The sequence below is a fragment of the Nerophis ophidion genome, linkage group LG10 (assembly GCF_033978795.1).
Source record: "Nerophis ophidion isolate RoL-2023_Sa linkage group LG10, RoL_Noph_v1.0, whole genome shotgun sequence".
In the NCBI taxonomy this organism is placed as follows: domain Eukaryota; kingdom Metazoa; phylum Chordata; class Actinopteri; order Syngnathiformes; family Syngnathidae; genus Nerophis; species Nerophis ophidion.
Genome location: NC_084620.1, coordinates 22,711,841 through 22,734,367, shown reverse-complemented (window position 1 = coordinate 22,734,367; position 22,527 = coordinate 22,711,841). Strand labels below are relative to the sequence as shown.

At 44.2% G+C, this 22,527-nt stretch overlaps 1 long non-coding RNA gene across 1 annotated transcript; it reads right to left on the bottom strand.

Moving 5' to 3' along the window:
* Nucleotides 1-453: 453 nt before the first annotated feature.
* Nucleotides 454-21,726, bottom strand: LOC133559863 (uncharacterized). Its single transcript, XR_009808298.1, has 3 exons — nucleotides 21,591-21,726; nucleotides 7,478-7,564; nucleotides 454-592 (listed from the first exon to the last, which is right to left on the bottom strand). It is a non-coding gene; the product is annotated as an uncharacterized LOC133559863 (long non-coding RNA).
* Nucleotides 21,727-22,527: the final 801 nt, after the last annotated feature.

Sequence of the window (22,527 nt, the reverse complement as noted above, 5' to 3'; positions counted from 1 at the left end):
TTAAGTAGATTAAATGTTTTGTTTTTAGTCATTGTAGTGGCCTGGCTATTAAAGTTAAGGATGTTTGTGATTTCAAACTGAGTGCACCACAGAGTTAGTGTGTGTGCGTGTCTGTACATGAGGACAGCTCAGCTCGTTATTGTCCTAGCTTTGTTATTATCTAGAAAGTTGATCCATCACCCCCTTGTTAGGCTTGTTTGATATACAGTACTGTATTATGCATTATATGGTGTGCAAAGTGTACAAGAATTTACTAAAATATGAAGTTTTGTTGAGGCTGGAACCCATTTTTCATGTTTACATTGTTTCTGATGGAGGAACTTGCTTCACTATACATGTTTCTATTTACGAACAATATCTACAAAATCCAGGTTGTAATGTGCATTCAACATTGTATTCCAATTTCTATTTTTACCCTTTAAGGAGCAGTACCTTCAGTAACTAGGTATCAAGGCCCTTTGACCACCATTGCAATGCAATACTTTGCTTTATTGATATGTCAGGTGTCAGTGTGTCATCCTCATGTTGGTAGCCAAAGTCTTCCTCCAAAAAGATCAGAAGGTCTGCGTTCTCCTCTCTCGCTTCCTCAGACCTGAGCGGGTAACATGCCAAAGACAATATATATAACTCAACGTCGGGAAAAGCCTGAGATTAGTTTAACCACATGTTTCGTATGACACCGCTGACAGCGGTCATGAATGGCTGTAAAAAGAAAAGTCTTCTCCACACATTATAGAGGCAGGCCCCCTGACATATTCATCGACTTTAGTGGATCTTTGCAACCATGACCTCATGCAGCCTGCTTCTAGGGGGAATTTAGTAGGATTTAATATGAAATGTACAGCAGTGTCAGAGTCAGCTCCCAGTGGAATAGTTTGCTAGAATATTTTTACTATTATGAACACTGTGAGGGTAAAGAAGATTTGTTGTCGGGCTATTTGTGAAAAGGGGTTAGTACATTACGCAGTGGTTTGTGTTGTGGTTTGTGCAGCCCTTTGAGACACTAGTGATTTAGGGCTATATAAGTAAACATTGATTGATTGATTGATTACATGAAAAAAGGGCCTGGTGTACTCCGGTTCAAATACCACACGCCAAAGAGCATGTGCAAACTGTACAATTGCATGTACTATTAGTGGGCGTCTTGCGGGTGGTCTAACACTATGGGCTTGATTTACTAAAATTTAAATACCCTGCGCTAAACAGCTTGTGCAATCTATAAAATAGCGTGTAATATTAGTGGGTGAGTTGCGGGCGATCTAACACAGTGTGTGCAATTGAAAAGTGTTGCAGACCGCCTTATTTAAATGAGAATTTTGGTGTACTACACATACAGTGCCTCAACCCTCACTTAAAGTGTGAATGAAGAATGTGTGAAGAATGCACAACCGACCTGATGAGACCTGATAAGCCCAAAAGAGAAAGAGGTGATACAGATGTATCTGCTCCCAGAGGGTATCTGGTGGATTTTCGAGCACACTGCAGCTAGTACTGCATGGTCCCACTCCTTAATGCTTCAGTCACATGCAGGATTCTCACAGGAATGAGGTAAAAATACAACTTCACCTACCGTATACAGGGCATTACCAAAAACACACGCTCATTTACTGCAAATTCATGATATCATGGTCATACTGTACCTGTGATGTTTTGCTATGTTTGCAAAAGACCAGGAGACGTATATCACTTTAAACGATCGTCATTAAAAAAACACATACATTTAATTTGTTTTAATCAGCCCCTTAAGTCATCTAGCAGCTCTGAAATGATACAAGGATGTTGCTAAATTTACAATGTGTCTAATATATATATATATTTTTTCCAACCGCCCACATAGGTCTTTGCAACGCGTGTGGAAGTGTGTCAATTTGACAGTGTGCGTCCTTTTCAAAAGGTGCTAAATAAAATGCAAAATTGTGCTCTCAAAATGGTGATGAGTGTTAAAAGTCATCACTTTACGTCTGACGTATGATATATCTGCATATTCTCCCATTGTTTTGGGAGTTTTGATGATTAGAATATATTTTGCACATGAATGATAATAGAGACGCAATCCACTTTGTATGCTTTGACTTTGTACTATCAAGTTTGCACGTGCTTTAAAGGGGAACGTTATCAACATTTCAGAAGGGTTAAAACCAATAAAAATCAGTTCCCAGTGGCTTATTTTATTTTTCGAATTTTTTTTCAAAATTGTACCCATCATGGAATATCCCGAAAAAAGGCTTTAAAGTGCCTGATTTTTACTATCTGTGAAGCCACCGTCCATTTTCCTGTGACGTCATCCAGTGATGCCAATACAAACAAACATGGCGGATAGCACAGCAAGATATAGCGACATTAGCTCGGATTCAGACTCGGATTTCAGCGCCTTAAGCGATTCAATAGATTACGCACGTATTGAAACAGATGGTCGGAGTATGGAGGCAGATAGCGCAAACGAAATTGAAGAAGAAATTGAAGCGATTGAGCGAATAGCTATTGACGCTATTCAGCGATCGCTTTCTAACCAACGATTGAGTGTCGCAGGATATCCATACATCCCTGTGCCATGTCTGCCTTAGCATTGCCGGTAAAATGTGCCGGAGCAACTTAAATCCGTCAATTGGTAAGTGTTTGTTTGGCATTGAATGTGGGAGGAGGGAAACGCTGGATGCAAATATAGCTACAAATGTACATACAGCTAGCCTAAATAGCATGTTAGCATTGATTAGCTGGGAGTCATGCCGCGACCAAATATGTCTGATTAGCATATAAGTCAATAACATCAACAAAACTCACCTTTGTGATTTTTTTGACTTTATCGTTGGAATTGCATCTGCAGAATATCCATACATATCTGTGCCATGTCTGCCTTAGCATCGCCGGTAAAATGTGCAGACCAAACGATCGGGACTTTCGCATCTTGTGACACTAGTGCAACTTGAATCCATCGATTGGTAAGTGTTTGTTTGGCATTACATGTGGGGGGAGGGAAAGGCTGGCTGCAAATATAGCTACAAATGTACATACAGCTCGCCTAAATAACATGTTAACATTGATTAGCATGCCGTGTTAATCGATGCACACTCCACGTAAGTCAACTTGAATCCGTCCCTGATCATGTTGTTACACCCTCCGACAACACACCGACGAGGCATGATGTCTTCAAGGTACGGAAAACATTCGAAAAAACGGAAAATAACAAGGCTGATTTTACTTGATGTTTGTAATGTGTTAGAGAAAATGGCGGTTTGACTACCTATGTGACGTCACGAGTGCGAATAATAGAAAGGCGTTTAATTCGCCAAAATTCACCCCATTTAGAGTTCGGAAATCGGTTAAAAAAATATATGGTCTTTTTTCTGCAACATCAAGTTATATATTGACGCTTACATAGGTCTGGTGATAATGTTCCCCTTTGAAAAAACAAGCAAACCTTAAGCAAATCGGGCCCTAAGTGTACAATTGATAACAAGTGCAAACGTGATGCAGACATACCTATTTAATTGAGGGTTTTGCATGTACTTCTGGCTGTGTCCAAGGAGACCCCAATTTCCCTAATGACATCTGATGTGTGAACCTATGTTGTTTTTTTATGTTGCAAAAAATGCAGCAAACACCACCTTTTCTGAGAGACATACTGTATACATGTAATCTAGACAAAATAAACTATTTTTAACACGCCAAAAGTGTTGTGATAGTGTGTTTGGAATGACCCAGAAATGCATTTAAAAACACATAAAAATGTATGTTGCAAGAAATATTTCATATAGGAGATATCTCCGATATGAAAAACAGGCAAAAATTAATAATTTGATTTTTTTTTGTTGAGCCAAATTGCTCATAATTCACACACTTGTGCTTTTAAGTTTGTAAATAAGTGTGGACCAAATGTAGTGGTAATTCCACAAAACACATTTTCAAGCGACAGTTGGTGTTTTGTTGAGCTGTTTGACAAGTCAAATCAATCCGACTTAAAAAGGAGATGGAATTTTGCCTCTCGCTCACATGAGAAAGAAGAACACATTTCTTTTTCTTTGTTGTGCATTCTAAAAACAAAACAAAAATTGGTCCTAGACAACTAAAAATGCAGCCAATGGGATTCATCTGTTAAGCCTACAAAGCCCTCTAAAAAATGTTCCAACCATCGCCAAAATACTGTATTTACATGTTGTGACCTGAATATTAACCAGGTTTAGCACCATTGTTATTATAAGACCTAACACAGAAGAACTTTTTATAGTAACATGGCGCATTAATCACAGAGGTAACATAGCTAATACACTTTTTGACATACCGAGCTGCTGTGTCGCCTCTGAGTTAGTAAAAGCTTGTGCTAAATTAAAAATCATGTCTCACAAGGGTGTGGCCATAAGCTGAGAAGCATAGCTCATCATTCAAACAGGGAACGCAAATATTGTGCTGAAAGATACAAACATCCCATCAATCGGCATCCCAGTGAGAGCAGTCATTGTACAGTGAGTGATTGTTTTATTGCGTTCGTACTTTGTTTTTCTTCCTTAGCACTTAGCAATACTGCTACATGAGGCTTAGTGTTTCACTCTGGCTGGATCTGCTAATCACGCAGCTTCTAAAACTTGTAGCTCGTCCTCTGTATATTCAGGTTCAAATAGACAAGGTTCTGGATCATCATTTGTCCTAAAGTAGTTGTCGTTGACTCTCATGAAGTCTGCTTGAATGAAGTAGTGTTCTTTGCAATGCGCCCGCCCCCCCCCAAAAATCAAAGTATGTAAATATTACATGTTATCAATGTGCTTAACTTATATACTTACAGTGTGTATATAAAACTCAGAAGGGGTTTTTTGGATATTTTCAGAGGGCTTTACAGGCAGAACAGATCAACTATCCCCATTACCTGCATTGTTAGCTGCCTCTTGCAAATTTTTTTCCAATTTAGAATGTAAAAAAAAGATAGAGACATACATTATGTAATTTTGTCTCACATATTGATTGTAATTAATAATTCACCGGGATTAAAATTCTAAAAAAATTGCAGTTCCCTTTTAATGGCGTCAAACTTTGAGTTGAATAACAGTGCCAGCTTGTAGTGTATTTGTCGGAAAAATAATAGCACTGGAAAAACAGAATCTTCCATATTTTGATTGATTTTAACCTTTTTGTAATGTTTTCCAGTAAATTCTAATAACCGTTCTAATTACTCATTGAGTAAACATTAGAACTTGTGATTGGGACTTCTTTCTTTATCTCAGTTGAAGGTTGTACGGATGAATCCTGCTGTTGTTGTCAGGATGTCATAAAAAAAGTCAAAAGAAACTTATTTTGACCTTGCACAGCAAACTTTTTGCGTTGACGTCTGTCTGGCATTTCCATCAAAAAGTTGTCTTTGGAATCCAGTCAATTACCTCAAACCGGAGGACAATCAATGTCTCCAGTCAAAGGTAAAATGTGAAGGACGGAGCTAACCTGTGGTTGTGTCATCTTTCTCCCCCTACCTGCATTGTTTGTCTAAAAGGGGAACGTCTCCATTTAATTAATTAGAGCGGGCTGCGACTCCCTGACCAGCTCTCTTTTATTTAAAACAACGATGGCTGTCAACAGCTTTCTCTTTACACTCTTTTTCTTTCTTTATCCACTTACAATAAACACCCTGCCCTAAGCTTTCTCTCTGTTTGGATATACTACTTTGTGAATGCAAGATTTTCTTACTATTAAATGAAGAAGTAACTGCCTTTGTTTCAGCTCAATGGTAGTTAGTACACTGGTCTCTCGCACAGGTGATGTGGGTCCAAGCCTCGCTCGGAGCAGTGGGACAAAACAAAGCAGTGGGGAAAAAAAAATCACACACAATCGCTAGACGAAGCTGAGCTGTTTTCGATTGGCAGCTGTAAACACCAATCATTGCATTCTGCTTTCAAAATTGGGGCTTCCTGATTGCGTGAGGCCCCTGGGCTTCAGCCCAGGTAAGCCCGGGTATTAAGTCGGCCTTGCCAGTAAGTTTACCCAGCAGGCACAAGACATTAAAACAACATTGAGAACGTGTTGAATTAGGTCATGACATTGAGCAACTCAAACATAACGTTGAAACATGCTTTTTGACGACGTCTAATCAATGTTGGGTTCTGACGTTTATTTGACCATTGAATTTTGGCCGTTTCCCAACCAACAGTGTGGATCCAACGTTGGATTTCAACCTTGTCTCACTTTATGAATACAATTATTTTCCAACGTTGTTTTAAAGTCAATTTTAAAGTACATATCAACCAACGTATCAATGTCTTGTGCCTGCTGGGTAGGGTACGTTTACAACCACCTACAATGCAGGAGTGCTTGATTTGTTTCACCTTAAAAAGGGAATTGCCCTTTTTTGGGAATTTTGCCTATAATGCACAATCTTCATGCCTTACTTGTAATTAAAAGTAATCTTACAATGGAGTCAATGGGAGGTCCACTATTCCGCCCATAAATCGAATAAATAACCATCTAAAACCTGCCAACATTTATATCACGTAACCTGAATATTAACCAAGTATTAGTGATATTGTTATTATAAGCGCTAACGTTAAGGATGCATTGTCAAAGAGCGCTAAATAGCTTGTGCTGCTGTACTGACATCATCAGCTGGTAGCACACTTCCTCGCCTCGACTAATTAATTCTAGGTTCTAAATAATGTCTCTCACTTAAATAGTAAAGGGATTAGAACATCATCCAAGAAGTTGGTCAACGTTGACATACAATTTAGATCCGGAGGTGGCAAAAAATACCAAAAAAAATACGCTTCGTTCCACCCCCTTTTTTCTTCGAAAGAAATTATGAGTAAATCTTCATCTAAACGGGAATGTATCAACATCCTAACAGTCGGCACCCCAGTGGGAGCAGACGTTGTACAGTAAGTAATGTTTTATTGTGTTTGTTGTTGCTCATGAAGTCTGCAGTGAGTAGTAATCAGTGATTTTGTCGGAAGGAAAAATTTAACATTGTGATGCGTTGCCGTATGCCTGAAGTCAACAAAATACGTAAATATTATGTTACAGGCCTACTGAAATTAGGTTTTCTTATTTAAACGGGGATAGCAGGTCCATTCTATGTGTCATACTTGATCATTTCGCGATATCGCCATATTTTTGCTGAAAGGATTTAGTAGAGAACATCCACGATAAAGTTCGCAACTTTTGGTCGCTAATAATAAAGCCTTGCCTGTACCGGAAGTAGAAGCCGATGTGCACGTGACGTCACCGGTGTGAGGGCTCCTCACACCCGCACATTGAATACAATCATTTCCACCAGCAGCGCGAGCGATTCTGACCGAGAAAGCGACAATTTCCCCATTAATTGGAGCGAGGATGAAAGATTCGTGGATGAGGATAGTGAGAGTGAAGGACTGGAAGAAAAAAAAAAGACGACGGCAGTGGGAGCAATTCAGATGTTATTAGACACATTTACTAGGATAATTCTGGAAAATCCCTCATCTGTTTATTGTGTTACTAGTGTTTTAGTGAGATTATAAAGTCATACCTGAAAGTCGGAGGGGTGTGGTGACCGCCAGTGTCTCCGAGGGAAGCCTTGGAGGAGCCAAGACAGTCGCAGCTGCCTCTTTGACAGCTGCAGGAAGAAGGACACAAGTTCCGCTCATGTTTACGGTAAGAGCCAATTTATTACCACAATTTTCTCACCGAAACCTGACGGTTGACATGTTGTAGAGAAACATGTTTGCTTGATCGCTCTGTTCCATATTAAAGCTTCACAACAAACAAAGAAACACTGGCTGTGTTTGTGTTGCTACAGCCGGCCGAAATACACCGCTTTCCACCAACATCTTTCTTCTTAGTAGTATCCATTATTAATTGCACAAATTGCAAAAGATTCAGCAACACAGATGTCCAGAATACTGTGTAATTATGCGATTAAATCGGACGACTTTTAACCATGAGTGGTGCTGGGATAAAATATCCGCTACAACCAATAACGTCACAAGCCAGCGTCAACATAAGCATCATCACACCGCGACGTTTTCAACAGGACACTTCTCGGAAATTTAAAATTGCAATTTAGTAAACTAAAAAGGCCGTATTGGCATGTGTTGCAATGTTAATATTTCATCATTGATATATAAACTATCAGACTGCGTGGTCGGTAGTAGTGGGTTTCAGTAGGCCTTTAATGCGAATGTGTGATGTGCTTGTAGATAAAATATTACTAGAGGTGTTTGGATGTTTTTTTAGGCACTTTATAGGCAGAATAGATCAATTTCCAGAGGCGCCATTGTAAGCTAACTTTTGCTCGCATTTATTTACAAGTTAGAATGCATAAAAACAGAAAATCATGTGTTCTTGTGAATGATAGGCGAAATTCTGAAAAAAAGTGCACTTTCCATTTAAACTACTTCCAGACCGTAGAAGTAATCTCACCACATTTTTTTCCTAATCCGTTGTTGGAGTTATGTCTTAATGCTATTGGATTTATTGGTGTGACATCATACAGTAATTCCAAATAGACTGATAGTTGTTGTGCATTCCTACTTCCCAGGATGTTTAATTTAATACTGAAGTCTGATATTGAATAATAACTTTATTAGATTATTCTCACCTTTTCTTTCAATGACTTTCTTCCTGTGTCTGGTCCATATCAGAATCAGACATCAATCAATCAATCGAGCGGGTCTAACCTGATACTGTGATAGTTCAATCCATAGTGGCTCCAACACAGCCGCGAGAGTTCAGTTCAAAGCGGATCCAAGACAGCAGCGAGAGTCCCGTCCACAGGAAACCATCCCAAGTGGAGTCGGATCAGCATCGTAGAGATGTCCCCAACCGATACACAGGCGAGCGGTCCATCCTGTGTCCCGACGAGCGGTCCATCCTGGGTCCCGATTCTGGACAGCCAGTACTTCATCCATGGTCATGGACATACTTTACTAATCCCCGAGGGGAAATTAAAATTTTCAGCACAAGATCAGACAAACATTACAGGGAGACAGAACAAGATGGCTAACGGGTCTGCCAACTTTCGGCGCCCCTTACAAAAAAGGTGAGACACAGGTAAACAAGTGGGGGGAATGGGAGAAAAAAAATAAATAAATAAATAAAATAAAATAAAATAATCGGTGCCAAGTGCACATATGGACACCCTTATGTTTAAACATGGTGTTTGTAATGGACAAACTGTGACGAGCACAAAAGTCCAATAACAAAACACCACTCGGGTTCAGATCCGGGCAGCCATTCTTCCCAATCACGCCTCTCCAGGTTTCACTGTCGTTGCCAACATGAGCGTTGAAGTCCCCCAGTAGGACAAGGGAATCACCCGGGGAAGCACTTTCCAGTACTCCCTCGAGTGTACCCAAAAAGAGTGGGTACTCTGAACTGCTGTTTGGTCCGTAAGCACAAACAACAGTCAGGACCCGTCCCCCCACCCGAAGGCGGAGGGAGGCTACCATTTCGTCCACCGGGTTGAACTCCAACGTACAGGCTTTAAGCCGGGGGGGCAACCAGAATTGCCCCCCCTGCCCGTCGCCTCTCACTGTCGGCAACGCCAGAGTGGAAGAGGGTCCAGTCCCTCTCCAGAGAAGTGGTTCCAGAGCCCTTAAGGTGCGTCGAAGTGAGTCCGACTATATCTAGCCGGAACCTCTTCCACTTCGCGCACTAGCTCAGGCTCTTTCCCCCCCAGTGAGGTGACGTTCCACGTCCCAAGAGCTAGCTTCTGTAGCCGAGGATCGGACCGCCAAGTGCCCTGCCTTCGGCTGCCGCCCAGCACACATTGCACCCGACCTCTATGGCCCCTGCTATGGGTGGTGAGCCCATTGGAGGGGTGACCCACGTTGCCTCTTCGGGCTGTGCCCGGCCGGGCCCCATGGGGACAGGCCCGGCCACCAGGTGCTCGCCATCGTGCCCCACCTCCATGCCTGGCTCCAGAGGGGGACCCCGGTGACCCGCGTCCGGGCGAGGGAAATCTGGGTCCATGTTTTGTCTTCTTCATAGAGGTCTTCGAGCTGCTCTTTGTCTGATTCTTCACCTAGAACCCTAGGCCGCAGTTCCATGATCGACTTTGTAGTTGTGTCATCGGATTTGCGGCCTTATGTTTTGGACACTCGGGTGAAGAGAGGGGCGGAGCTTTCTACCGATTACCACCTGGTGGTGAGTTGGCTGCGATGGTTTGGGAGGATGCCGGACAGACCCGGGAGGCCCAAACGCATTGTGAGGGTCTGCTGGGAACGTCTGGCAGAGTCTCCTGTCAGAGAAAGTTTCAATTCCCACCTCCGGAAGAACTTCGAACATGTCACGAGGGAGGTGCTGGACATTGAATCCGAGTGGACCATGTTCCGCACCTCTATTGTCGAGGCGGCTGATCGAAGCTGTGGCCGCAAGGTAGTTGGTGCCTGTCGGGGCGGCAATCCTAAAACCCCTTGGTGGACACCAGCGGTGAGGGATGCCGTCAAGCTGAAGAAGGAGTCCTATCGGGTCCTTTTGGCTCATAGGACTCCGGAGGCAGTGGACAGGTACCGACAGGCCAAGCGGTGTGCGGCTTCAGTGGTCGCGGAGGCAAAAAATTGGACATGGGAGGAGTTCGGGGAAGCCATGGAAAACGACTTCCGGACGGCTTCGAAGCGATTCTGGACCACCGTCCGCCGCCTCAGGAAGGGGAAGCAGTGCACTATCAACACCGTGTATGGTGCGGATGGTGTTCTGCTGACCTCAACTGTGTATGTTGTGGATAGGTGGAAGGAATACTTCGAAAACCTCCTCAATCCCACCAACACGTCTTCCTATGAGGAAGCAGTGCCTGGGGAATATGTGGTGGATTCTCCTACTTCTGGGGCTGAGGTCGCTGAGGTGGTTAAAAAGCTCCTCGGTGGCAAAGCCCCGGGGGTGGACGAGATCCGCCCGGAGTTCCTTAAGGCTCTGGATGCTGTGGGGCTGTCTTGGTTGACAAGACTCTGCAGCATCGCGTGGACATCGGGGGCGGTACCTCTGGATTGGCAGACCGGGGTGGTGGTTCCTCTCTTTAAGAAGGGGGACTGGAGGGTGTGTTCCAACTATCGTGGGATCACACTCCTCAGCCTTCCCGGTAAGGTTTATTCTGGTGTACTGGAGAGGAGGCTACGCCGGATAGTTGAACCTTGGATTCAGGAGGAACAGTGTGGTTTTCGTCCTGGTCGTGGAACTGTGGACCAGCTCTATACTCTCGGCAGAGTTCTTGGGGGTGCATGGGAGTTTGCCCAACCAGTCTACATGTGCTTTGTGGACTTGGAGAAGGCATTCGACCGTGTCCCTCGGGAAGTCCTGTGGAGAGTGCTCAGAGAGTATGGGGTATCGGACTGTCTTATTATGGCGGTCCGTTCCCTGTACGATCAGTGTCATAGCTTGGTCCGCATTGCCGGCAGTAAGTCGAACACATTTCCAGTGAGGGTTGGACTCCGCCAAGGCTGTCCTTTGTCACCGATTCTGTTCATAACTTTTATGGACGGAATTTTCTAGGCGAAGTCAAGGCATTGAGGGGTTCCGGTTTGGTGACAGCAGGATTAGGTCTCTGCTTTTTGCAGAAGATGTTGTCCTGATGGCTTCATCTGACCGGGATCTTCAGCTCTCACTGGATCGGTTTGCAGCCGAGTGTGAAGCGATCGGAATGAGAATCAGCACCTCCAAGTCCGAGTCCATGGTTCTCGCCCGGAAATGGGTGGAATGCCATCTCCGGGTTGGGGAGGAGACACTGCCCCAAGTGGAGGATTTCAAGTACCTAGGAGTCTTGTTCACGAGTGAGGGAAGAGTGGATCGTGAGATCGACAGGCGGATCGGTGCGGCGTCTTCAGTAATGCGGACGTTGTACCGATCCGTTGTGGTGAAGAAGAAGCTGAGCCGGAAGGCAACGCTCTCAATTTACCGGTCGATCTACGTTCCCATCCTCACCTATGGTCATGAGCTTTGGGTCATGACCGAAAGGATAAGATCACGGGTACAAGCGGCCGAAATGAGTTTCCTCCGCCGTGTGGCAAGGCTCTCCCTTAGAGATAGGGTGAGAAGCTCTGCCATCCGGGAGGACCTCAAAGTAAAGCCGCTGCTCCTTCACATCGAGCGGAGCCAGATGAGGTGGTTCGGGCATCTGGTCCGGATGCCACCCGAACGCTTCCCTAGGGAGGTGTTTAGGGCACGTCCAACAGGTAGGAGGCCACGGGGAAGACCCAGGACACATTGGAAAGACTATGTCTCCCGGCTGGCCTGGGAACGCCTCGGGATCCCCTGGGAAGAGCTAGACGAAGTGGCTGGGGAGAGGGAAGTCTGGGTTTCTCTGCTTAGGCTGTTGCCCCCGCGACCCGACCTCGGATAAGCGGATGAAGATGGATGGATGGATGGAAAATAATCGGTCTAAGCCTGGGCCCCTGGACAGGGGCTCCAGACCGAGGCCAAGGGAAAAACACAACTCATAGCCATAGTACATATCCCTCTTACATGTGTGGAAGAGGGAAACATCAGACATCAAAGATGTCTGATGTTTATACAGCTTTTGTTTTCATGGTGTATCGACTTTTTCTATATAATGTTTTTTTTTCTCCCCACAGTGAAGAAAAGCATGTTGTGAATGTGTGCAGCTGATGGCTATCTTTTGGAGAGAACTTTATTGATTTTGTCCAGGGGTATATAATCGGCCGGGTCTACAAGCTGTCATATTCAGGCTGATTGCTGAGCACTGGTGGTCTTGAGGAGTTATCTTCCCCAAATATCCCTCCCTGATCCTTCTTTAGCCTCCTTACCTTATCTCTACATTTATTGATCGGGACGTTTTCCTCCCTTTATTTTGGCTTTTAATGACAGCCTGTTTGCACGTTATCTTCTTGCCCTTGTTTGCTTTTTTCCTGCAACTTAAAAAAAGAGTGGAATAAAGAACGAGGACATTTGGAGGGGTCAAAACCGTTTCTCTATTCAGTCCCTCTTGGATTTTTGTGGGCTTTTTTTGAATCTTCGACAGCATTTTCAAACTGTTGCACCAAAAGTAGCAATGTTTCAAGGCTTGCTTTTTCATCAACAATACATCCCTTTGTGATTTTATGAATTTGTGATCCGTTTTTTACATGTTTTTTTGTAACCCTAACCCAAAAAAGCACAGGATTTCAACACATCTAACAGAATATTCCATATTTGTATCTTAAATTAAACGTTTTTCAATATTGACAGCAATCTAGCAGTGCCCTGAGGATCTTGCAGGCCTGTTTTAATAGTCCCGAGTTTAAAGTTTTCCCCCAAAAATTGCAATGTAAAGTGCAGTTTTTTGCAAAAAACTTTGGAGCAACACAACAGAAACTTTTTTTTGAAAATCAATTTAAAAGAGAAATGAAAAATGTTGATCTTTAATACTTTACGAACTTAATTGGTTCTTGAACATGGTTTGTAAACTGAAACTTTTGTATAGCAAAACAGCGTTCACCATAAGAATCGATTTAAACATGAAGAATTGCTTTTAGCGTTGACAAAAGTTCCTAGTCTAGTAAGTCTCTTTGGTGCCTTTTAAAACGTTAACAAACACGTTGCTACAAAAAAAATAAAAAAAAATGAAATTCACCTTATACTTTGTGCTGCCAAATATTTGTGGCATTTTTGAATACTCTGGGATCATCTTATTGTCACCGCTACCAAAAACTAGCATGTATGAGGCGATCCTTCATCAGCTTGTGTCCCGGTAGTGCCTTCTGCTTTGGGTAAATAAAGGTCCGCTGTGGCATGTTTTATCCAATAACTACTAAAGACTTGCTGCAGTACAAATACCCATTCGCTGATAAAATCCTTGTAATGAAGGGGCCACAAGCCACAGACTAACTAGCTAAAATGCTAGGTTCCCTAGCAATCCAAAGCTATACTGCTAGACTGAGAGAGTAAAGGTTTTCTGATCACACAAAGTGATCTCCAAAACAGGCTGACAACTCTGACCAGCATAGGGTACGACAATTGCAGAAATAAACAAGTTTGAAGTGCTGCAAAGCTAACAATGCCAAATCAGCAATACGTTTGTAACTGGGGCCAGCCAGAGTGGTTGCAGCTACGTTTACCAGACAACTTCCAAGAGTATACTAGCCGCTGTGTTTGCAGCACGAGCTTTAGGCTAGCACACTTATCTCACAATCGGGCAACGGTCATTACACAACATAGAGCATTACATGTGCACCATTGCCATACTCCTCGATGATAGTGAATCCCTCCTTGTTTCCAGGCTGGTTTGTTGACTTTTGTGATAGATATAACTTGGTAAAATGGCAAGAAAAGCCTCACGCTGAAGCACTTGCAAAGTGATGATTGAGGGATGACTGTGTAAACAGGATGTGACATTGGGCGCCCTCCTGTTCATTATAGCTATGCCCGTGTCTACTGGATGTGAACAGGTTGGGACGTAGGGGGCACCGTCTCTTCATTTGTTTTTTTATTTGAACAATTGACTTGTCCGTACCCCCTTCAACAAGTTCACTTATATATTCACAAATGTCTCAAAGGGCTGCACAAGGCACTACGGCATCCACTATGACAACTCAACCCAATGGGAACAACGTGAAACAGCAGATGTTTCACCCCCCTTTGGGTGACTGATGCAAGGAATGCCGACTGGATACGGTTAATAATGTAAAGTCCAGTACAGAGTGAGGCCAGCAAGGGATACTTAACATGATTTACATTTGGACTTATCTAAAAAAAACTTGGGCTTCACGGTGGCAAAGGGGTTGGTGCATCTGCCTCACAATACGAAAGTCCTGAGTAGTGCTGGGTTCAATCCCAGCCTCGGGATCTTTCTGTGTGGAGTTTGCATGTCCTTCCCGTGACTGTGTGGGTTCCCTTCCTCCCACTTCCAAAGACATGCACCTGGGGATAGGTTGATTGGCAAAAATAAATTGGCCCTAGTGTGTGAAAGTGAGTGTGAATGTTGTCTGTCTATCTGTGTTGGCCCTGCGATGAGGTGGCGACTTGTCCAGGGTGTACCCCGCCTTCCGCCCGATTGTAGCTGAGATAGGCACCAGCACCCCCTGCGACCCCAAAGGGAATAAGCTGTAGAAAATGGATGGATGGATAAAAAAACTTAAGTTTCCCCAACAAAGATCATTTAAGGGCGTTTCTAATTTTAACCATTTTCGAAGATTTTATAAAAAATTGGAAATCTGAATCAATATGAATTTTTCTTTATCGCGCCTCTTCAAAATTGCCTGCCTATACAGGAAGTGATTTTGTCAAAATGGCAGTGCCATATGGCTTCCAGCGGCACGCAAAAGAATGAATGAAGCGCTCGAACGCTGAGACATGGTTCGCACACAGAGACATCTGCCACAATGTTAAAAGTCTGTAAATGGAAAGGGTTGCAACTAGATGTTTTTGTAAATCCACCCTACTATCCTTGGCATCGATGCCATCAATATTTGAATCAGCCCGACCCTACTTTTTAGCGCTATGCTCACAGAGCCAAACGCAGAGGTCAAAGTTGTGTTCTGTCAGGCTTTAATGGCAAACAATCATTATAAAAAAAAACACTTTTCCCTCATTGTGAATACTGGCTGTCAGCTTTAAAAGGTATGACGTCATTCTAAAAACTTTTATAATGCTATAAACCAACACTTTCTACAGCTGATTGAGTTCACACACCATGTAGTTAAAAAAAAAAAACTTGTTTTGATCACACTTAAGAGTTGAAACGCATCAATTTCCCCCCCGCCAAACTTATAGTTTGTTATGAGAAGCTTTCATTGCAGTTAGCATGGTTGAGACGTTCAGGCGAGTCGGTAAACTAGAGAACTTCCTCCGTGCCAGCTGCCACCGCCTGTCTGCATCTCCACAGCTGTGAGTGAAAGCACGGCGACAAAGTAGTGTGGATAAAAGCTTGAATAATTAACGGTAAATTCACTTTGTTGTTCATCGCAAGAGTATCGAGTCTATTAGAGAAAGTAAATTCTGTAGACTGTAATTATAAAATGTCATCATCCCCACGGTTTACTGTTTTGCGGAGTGAAAGGAGACAGACAGTTATAAGGTTGCCATAGAGGAGGCGGAGGGAAAGAATGTACACAATGAAAAGTTTATGACTGTGGGAACTTTAGCTGTTATTTGCACTCATGAAAAAAAAAAAGTTTATAGCAAAGAAGGAACTCATTGGGCTTTTTATATTGCTTCATGTTGATTGCAAAGCACCATGGCTACACTCTCCAATGGTATAGTTTGTCTACACTAAACATTTACATTTGCAGTGTTCTGGAAACTGTCCAAAAATGAGTACGAAGCAGCCGATTGTATTTGAAGGGGAACTGTACCTTTTTTGACACTTTGCCCATTATTCACAATACTTATGTGGGATATGTTCTTTTTTCTGTGCGTTTTAAACCATTGCATATATAACCCTCTTCAAAACATGCAAAAAAGGCCAACACCGCTCAATTTACATGTCTTCACCTGCTTATTACCAAGCTATAGCAACATTGTTATTGTAATATTTAACGCAGAGGAACTACTTACAGTAACACGACTCCTTGCTTACAGCTAACTACTCTGCTGCTGCTGAATCGCATCCGAGTTTGTAAAAGTTAGTTTGAGATAATAAATCATATCTCACACCTGTATAGTAGCAGAACGTGTCCATAGGGCAAGATGTTGGTCAATTTTAAAATTCAATTTAAAAGCAAAGACGCTGCTAAGAAGGCACGACAAGATGCTTGTTTGCGCCCAGATTTTTGTATTTGAGGAGTGGGGATTATAGTTAATCATCCAGATATAAATCTTGTGCTGAAAGATATAAACATCCCATCAGTCGGCATCCCAGTGAAAGCAGAAATTGTACAGTAAGTGTTTTTTTGGGGGGGGTTCGCAGATTGTATTTTTTGTTTAGCACATAATGCTGGGATATGGTGCAACCTGCTCAGTGGCTTTGTGGTTCGAGTGTCCGCCCAGAGACTGGAAGGTCTTGAGTTGAAACCCTGGCCGAGTCATACCAAAGACTATAAAAATGGGATTCATTGCCTCCCTACTTGGCACTCAGCATCAAGAATAGGAATTGGGGGCTAAATCACCAAAATAGTTCCTGAATGCGGCCACCACTGCTGCTTACTGCTCCTCTCACTTCCCATGGGGTGAAAATAGGAATGGGTCGAATGCAGAAGATCATTTCACCACAACTAGTGTGTGTGTGATTATCGTTGGGACTTTAACTAAGCTCTTCTCTGAGCTGCCACCTTAACGTGGTAGAGGAGTTTGCATGTCCCAATGATCCTAGGAGCTATGTTGTCCGGGGGCTTAAAAGCCCCCTGGTAGGGCCTCCCAAGGCAAACTGGTCCTAGGTGAGGCATCAGACAAAGAGCAGCTCGTAGATCTCTATGAATAACACAACAAAAGGACTCAGATTTCCCTCGCCGGGACGCGGGTCACCGGGGCCCCCCTCTGGAGCCGGGCCCGGAGTTGGGGCACGATGGCAAGCCCGAAGAGGCAACATGGGTCCCCCCTCCAATGGGCTCACCACCCATAGCAGGGGCCACAGAGTTCGGGTGCAGTGTGAGCTGGGCGGCAGCCGAAGGCAGGCCACTTGGCGGTCCGATCCTCGGCTACATAAGCTAGCTATTGGGACGTGGAATGTCACCTCACTGGGGGGGGGGGTAGAGAGCTTCCAGCTGGATATAGTCGGACTCACCTCGACGCACAGCAAGGGCTTTGGAACCACTCCTCTCGAGAGGGACTGGACTCTCTTCCACTCTGGCGTTGCCGGCAGTGAGAGACGACGGGCTGGGGTGGCAATTTTTGTTTCCCCCCCGGCTCAAAACCTGTACGTTGGAGTTCAACCCAGTGGGCGAGAGGGTAGCCTCCCTCTGCCTTCGGGTGGGGGAACAGGTCCTGACTATTGTTTGTGCTTATGCACCAAACAGCAGTTCAGAGTACCCACCCTTTTTTGATACACTCAAGGGAGTACAGGAAAGTGCTCCCCCGGGTGATTTACTTGTCCTACTGGGGGACTTCAACGCTCATGTTGGCAACGACAGTGAAACCTGGAGAGGCGTGATTGGGAAGAATGGCCGCCCGGATCTGAACCCGATTGGTGTTTTGTTATTGGACTTTTGTGCTCATCACAGACTGTCCATAACAAACACCATGATCAAACATAAAGGGTGTCCATAGGAGCACCTGGCATCGGGACACCCTAGGCCGCAGTTCCATGATAGACTTTCTAGTTGTGTCATCGGATTTGCAGCCTCATGTTTTGGACACTCGGGTGAAAAAAAGGGCAGAGCTTTGAACCGATCACCACCTGGTGGTGAGTTGGCTGCGATGGTGGGAGATGATGCCGGACAGACCTGGCAGGCCCAAACGCATTGTGAGGGTTTGTGGGGAACGTCTGGCAGAGTGTCCTGTCAGAGAGAGTTTCAATTCCTACCGCCGGAAAAACTCTGAACATGTCACGAATGGACCATGTTCCGCGCCTCTATAGTCGTGGCGGATGATTGGAGCTGTGGCCCGGTAAGGTAGTTGGTGCCTGTCGTGGCGGTAATCCTCGAACCCGTTGGTGGACACCGGCGGTGAGGGATGCTGTCAGGTTGAAGAAGGAGTCCTATTGGGTTCTTTTGGCTCATAGAACTCCGGAGGCAGTGGACAGGTACCGACAGGCCAAGCGGTGTGCAGCTTCAGTGGTCGTGGAGGCAAAAACTCGGACATGGGAGGAGTTTGGAGAAGCCATGGAAAACGACTTCTGGACGGCTTCGATGCGATTCTGGAGCACCATGGTGCGGATGGTGTTCTGCTGGCCTCGGCTGCGGATGTTGTGGATCGGTGGAAGGAATACTTCGGAGACCTCCTCAATCCCACCAACATGTCTTCCTATGAGGAAGCAGTGCCTGGCGAATCTGTGGTGGGCTCTCCTATTTCTGGGGCTGAGGTTGCTGAGGTTGTTAAAAAACTCCTCAGTGGCAAGGCCCCAGGGGTGGATGAGACCCGCCCGGAGTTCCTTAAGGCTCTGGATGCTGTGAGGCTGTCTTTGTTAACAAGACTCTGCAGCATCGCGTGGACATCGGGGGCAGTACCTCTGGATTGGCAGACTGGGGTGGTGGTCCCTCTTTTTAAGAAGGAGGACCGGAGGGTGTGTTCCAACTATCGTGGGATCGCACTCCTCAGCCTTCCCGGTAAGGTCTATTCAGGTGTACTGGAGAGGCGGCTACGCCGGATAGTGGAACCTCAGGTTCAGGAGGAACAGTGTGGTTTTCGTCCTGGTCATGGAACTGTGGACCAGCTCTTTACTCTCGGCAGGGTCCTTGAGGGTGCATGGGAGTTTGCCCAACTAGTCTACATGTGTTTTGTGGACTTTGAGAAGGCATTGGACCGTGTCCCCCGGGAAGTCCTGTGGGGAGTGCTCAGAGAGTATGGAAAAGGGTGGAGTGCCATCTCCGGGTTGAGGAGGAGACCCTGTCCCAAGTGGAGGAGTTTAAGTACCTCTGAGTCTTGTTCACGAGTAAAGGACGAGTGGATCGTGAGATTGACTTGCGGATTGGTGCGGCGTCTTCAGTAATGCGGACGCTGTATCGATCCGTTGTGGTGAAGAAGGTTCTGAGCCGGAAGGCAAAGCTCTCAATTTGCTGGTCGATCTACGTTCCCATCCTCACCTATGGTCATGAGCTTTGGGTCGTGACAGAAAGGACAAGATTCCCGGGTACAAGCGGCCGAAATGAGTTTCCTCCGGCGGTTGGTGGGGCTTTCCCTTAGAGATAGGGTGAGAAGCCCTGCCATCCGGGAAGAGCTCAAAGTGAAGCCCCTGCTCCTCCACATCGAGAGCAGCCAGATGAGGTGGTTTGTGCATCTGGTCAGGATGCCACGCAAACGTTTCCCTAGGGAGGTGTTTAGGGTACTATGTCTATGTCTCCCAGCTGGCCTGGGAACGCCTCGGGATCCCCCGGGAAGTGCTGGACGAAGTGGCTGGGCAGAGGGAAGTCTGGGCTTCCCTGCTTAGGCTGCTGCCCCGGCGACCCGACATCGGATAGTCAGAAGAAGAAGGATGGATGGATGGATGGACTTTAACTTTAACTCAGTGTTTCATAGTAGCTGGATCTGCTTATCACTCAGCTTCTAAAACTCGGAGCTTATCCTCTGTATATTCAAGTTCAAACAGATAAGGTTCTCTATCATCGTCGTCGCTCACATGAAGTCTGCCATTGTTAGTAATGTTTGTTTTTTAGAGTGCTCTATAATGTTCACTATTTCGAACACACAGAAAAGAGAAAGACTTGTCCCATTTGAAGGGGAACTGCACTTTTTTTGGAATGTTGCCTATTCTTCACAATCATTATGAGACACAACAACAAATGTCTTTTTTTTAGGATTTTAAAAATGATGAAAAACGCTGAAACGATGTAACTAAAGCGAGTCACCTTTGCAGCCCTTAAAGCCCTCTAAAACAACTTCAAAACCCCCATCAACGTTTTACATACACACTGCAAGTATACATGGCGTAACTACCATCGAGGACATCGAGGTCATGTCCTCTGTATTTTTTTTAAAGTGACAAAAAGAAGACGATATGACTGACTGAAAATGTACTTTGTGTAGCACATCGTGTGTGCTGTACATCAGCATGTGATGGATCATCTCTCAATATACGATATTTGGTCATACACATTTGGCTACAACTCCAACAACATACCGCAGTGAAGTCCACTTTTACTTAAAACATCATCCGATCCAAAATCTGCAATCAACGTAACGTCAAAATTAAATTATACTGACGTAACTAATGTTGGTTTCACCTGAATGAAATTGATTCGAAACGCTGTCGGTATAATACATGTCAGTCAGGTTTTCTTCAAAGAGATCAAGCCTGCCCCACCCTAAAAGCATACTGTCGCATGTCGTCGCAAGGCGATGTGTTACTACGCTAGAAAAACAGTTCCTCATCGTTTGCTCTAACAAAAATAAAGTTGCTACTGCTCGGTTTTCATACAGGTTACGGAACGTAAATAAAAGCATTGTTGGCGGTTTTTAAATGCATGGGCGGTATAGCTCGGTTGGTAGAGCGGCCGTGCCAGCAACTTGAGGGTTGCAGGTTCGATCCCCGCTTCCGCCTTCCTAGTCACTGCCGTTGTGTCCTTGGGCAAGATACTTTACCCACCTGCTCCCAGTGCCACCCACACTGGTTTAAATGTAAAAATTAGATATTGTGTTTCACTATGTAAAGCGCTTTGAGTCATTAGAGAAAAAGCGTTATATAAATATAATTCACTTCACTTTTTAAAGTGATTTAGTGGCAGAATAGTTTGCTCCCATTTCCTTTTAAAGCATTTTTAATGGAACAAAAAATATTATGTCATAAAGTGTTCACATTTTAAGATTTTTAAACTAAATGAATATCAGAATCAGAAGTACTTTATCAAACCCCGCGGAGAAATTGAGGGATAAGATACAAAACACCATTCAATAAAGTTTTACCATTTAACAAAATTGTAGCGTTTTTACTCTGTATTCTATTCTTTTAGTTTCCCAAACTCAAAAATGACATATCTTAATGAAAAACTCATTTAACACTAAATCAATGACGTAAATGCTGCAGTGCAATCATTCACAAATCACGCAGCATTCAAACACAAACCTGACATTATTAGGCAACATTTTAAACCCCATGAAAGCAATGAAAACATTTCACTGACCATTGGCGTTTTTAGACTGAAGTCATGTGTAGACATGGGGCTTCTTTCCTCGGAAGTTTCTTTCTTTGACTGACTGAGCTTTCGCCCAGTTCGCCCCAGGTGCTCTACATCAGTGATGAAGACTGATTAGGTGACAAGGACCTGTTTGCTGCTACTGGTGCACTCTTGGAAATAAAGCAGGGGTGTCAAACTCATTTTAGATCAGGCACCATATGAATAAAAATCTACTCCCAAGTGGGCCAGATTGGTAAAATCAAAGGAGGATAACTTAAAAATAAAGACAACTTCAGATTGTTTTCTTTGTTTGAAAATAGAACATGCACATTCTGAAAATGTACGAATTAGGGCTGGGCGATATATCGATATCACAATATATTGCGGGTTTGTCTCTGTTCGATATAGAAAATGACTATATCGTAATATTCGAGTATACGTTCTCACGCAGTTGCTTTTAGCTGCGGGCATTACACTACAGGCTATTCTCACTCTTTCCTGCCTCTCCTTTTCACAGACAAGCAGGCGCACAAACTTACACACGTCACATACTATCATGTCATACGTCACATACGTATACGCCCTCGCTCAGCAGAGAGGTAGCAGACTGGGTAATGTTAGCTGTGATGCTAACGTAGCCGTACGTGTGGCAATACGAGAGAAAGAAGGTGCAAATCTGGTAACAAATGAAGGAAAACTTCATTCCCAATAAAAACAGCAGGGGGTCCATCGTTTGGTGGTGGTTCAGTTTCAAGTGGGAATATGTCAAACAGACAACCGTAATTTCTTAAGTGTAGGGCAAAAGCGTTGCTATAAAAAGTAGCATTACTGCTAATATGTAGCATCAATTGAAAAGTCACTCGCTAGAGAATGAAGAGAATTTCATAATAGTAGTAACCTACCACATAGTGAAGGACAGATACCATTTGATTTCCTATTATGC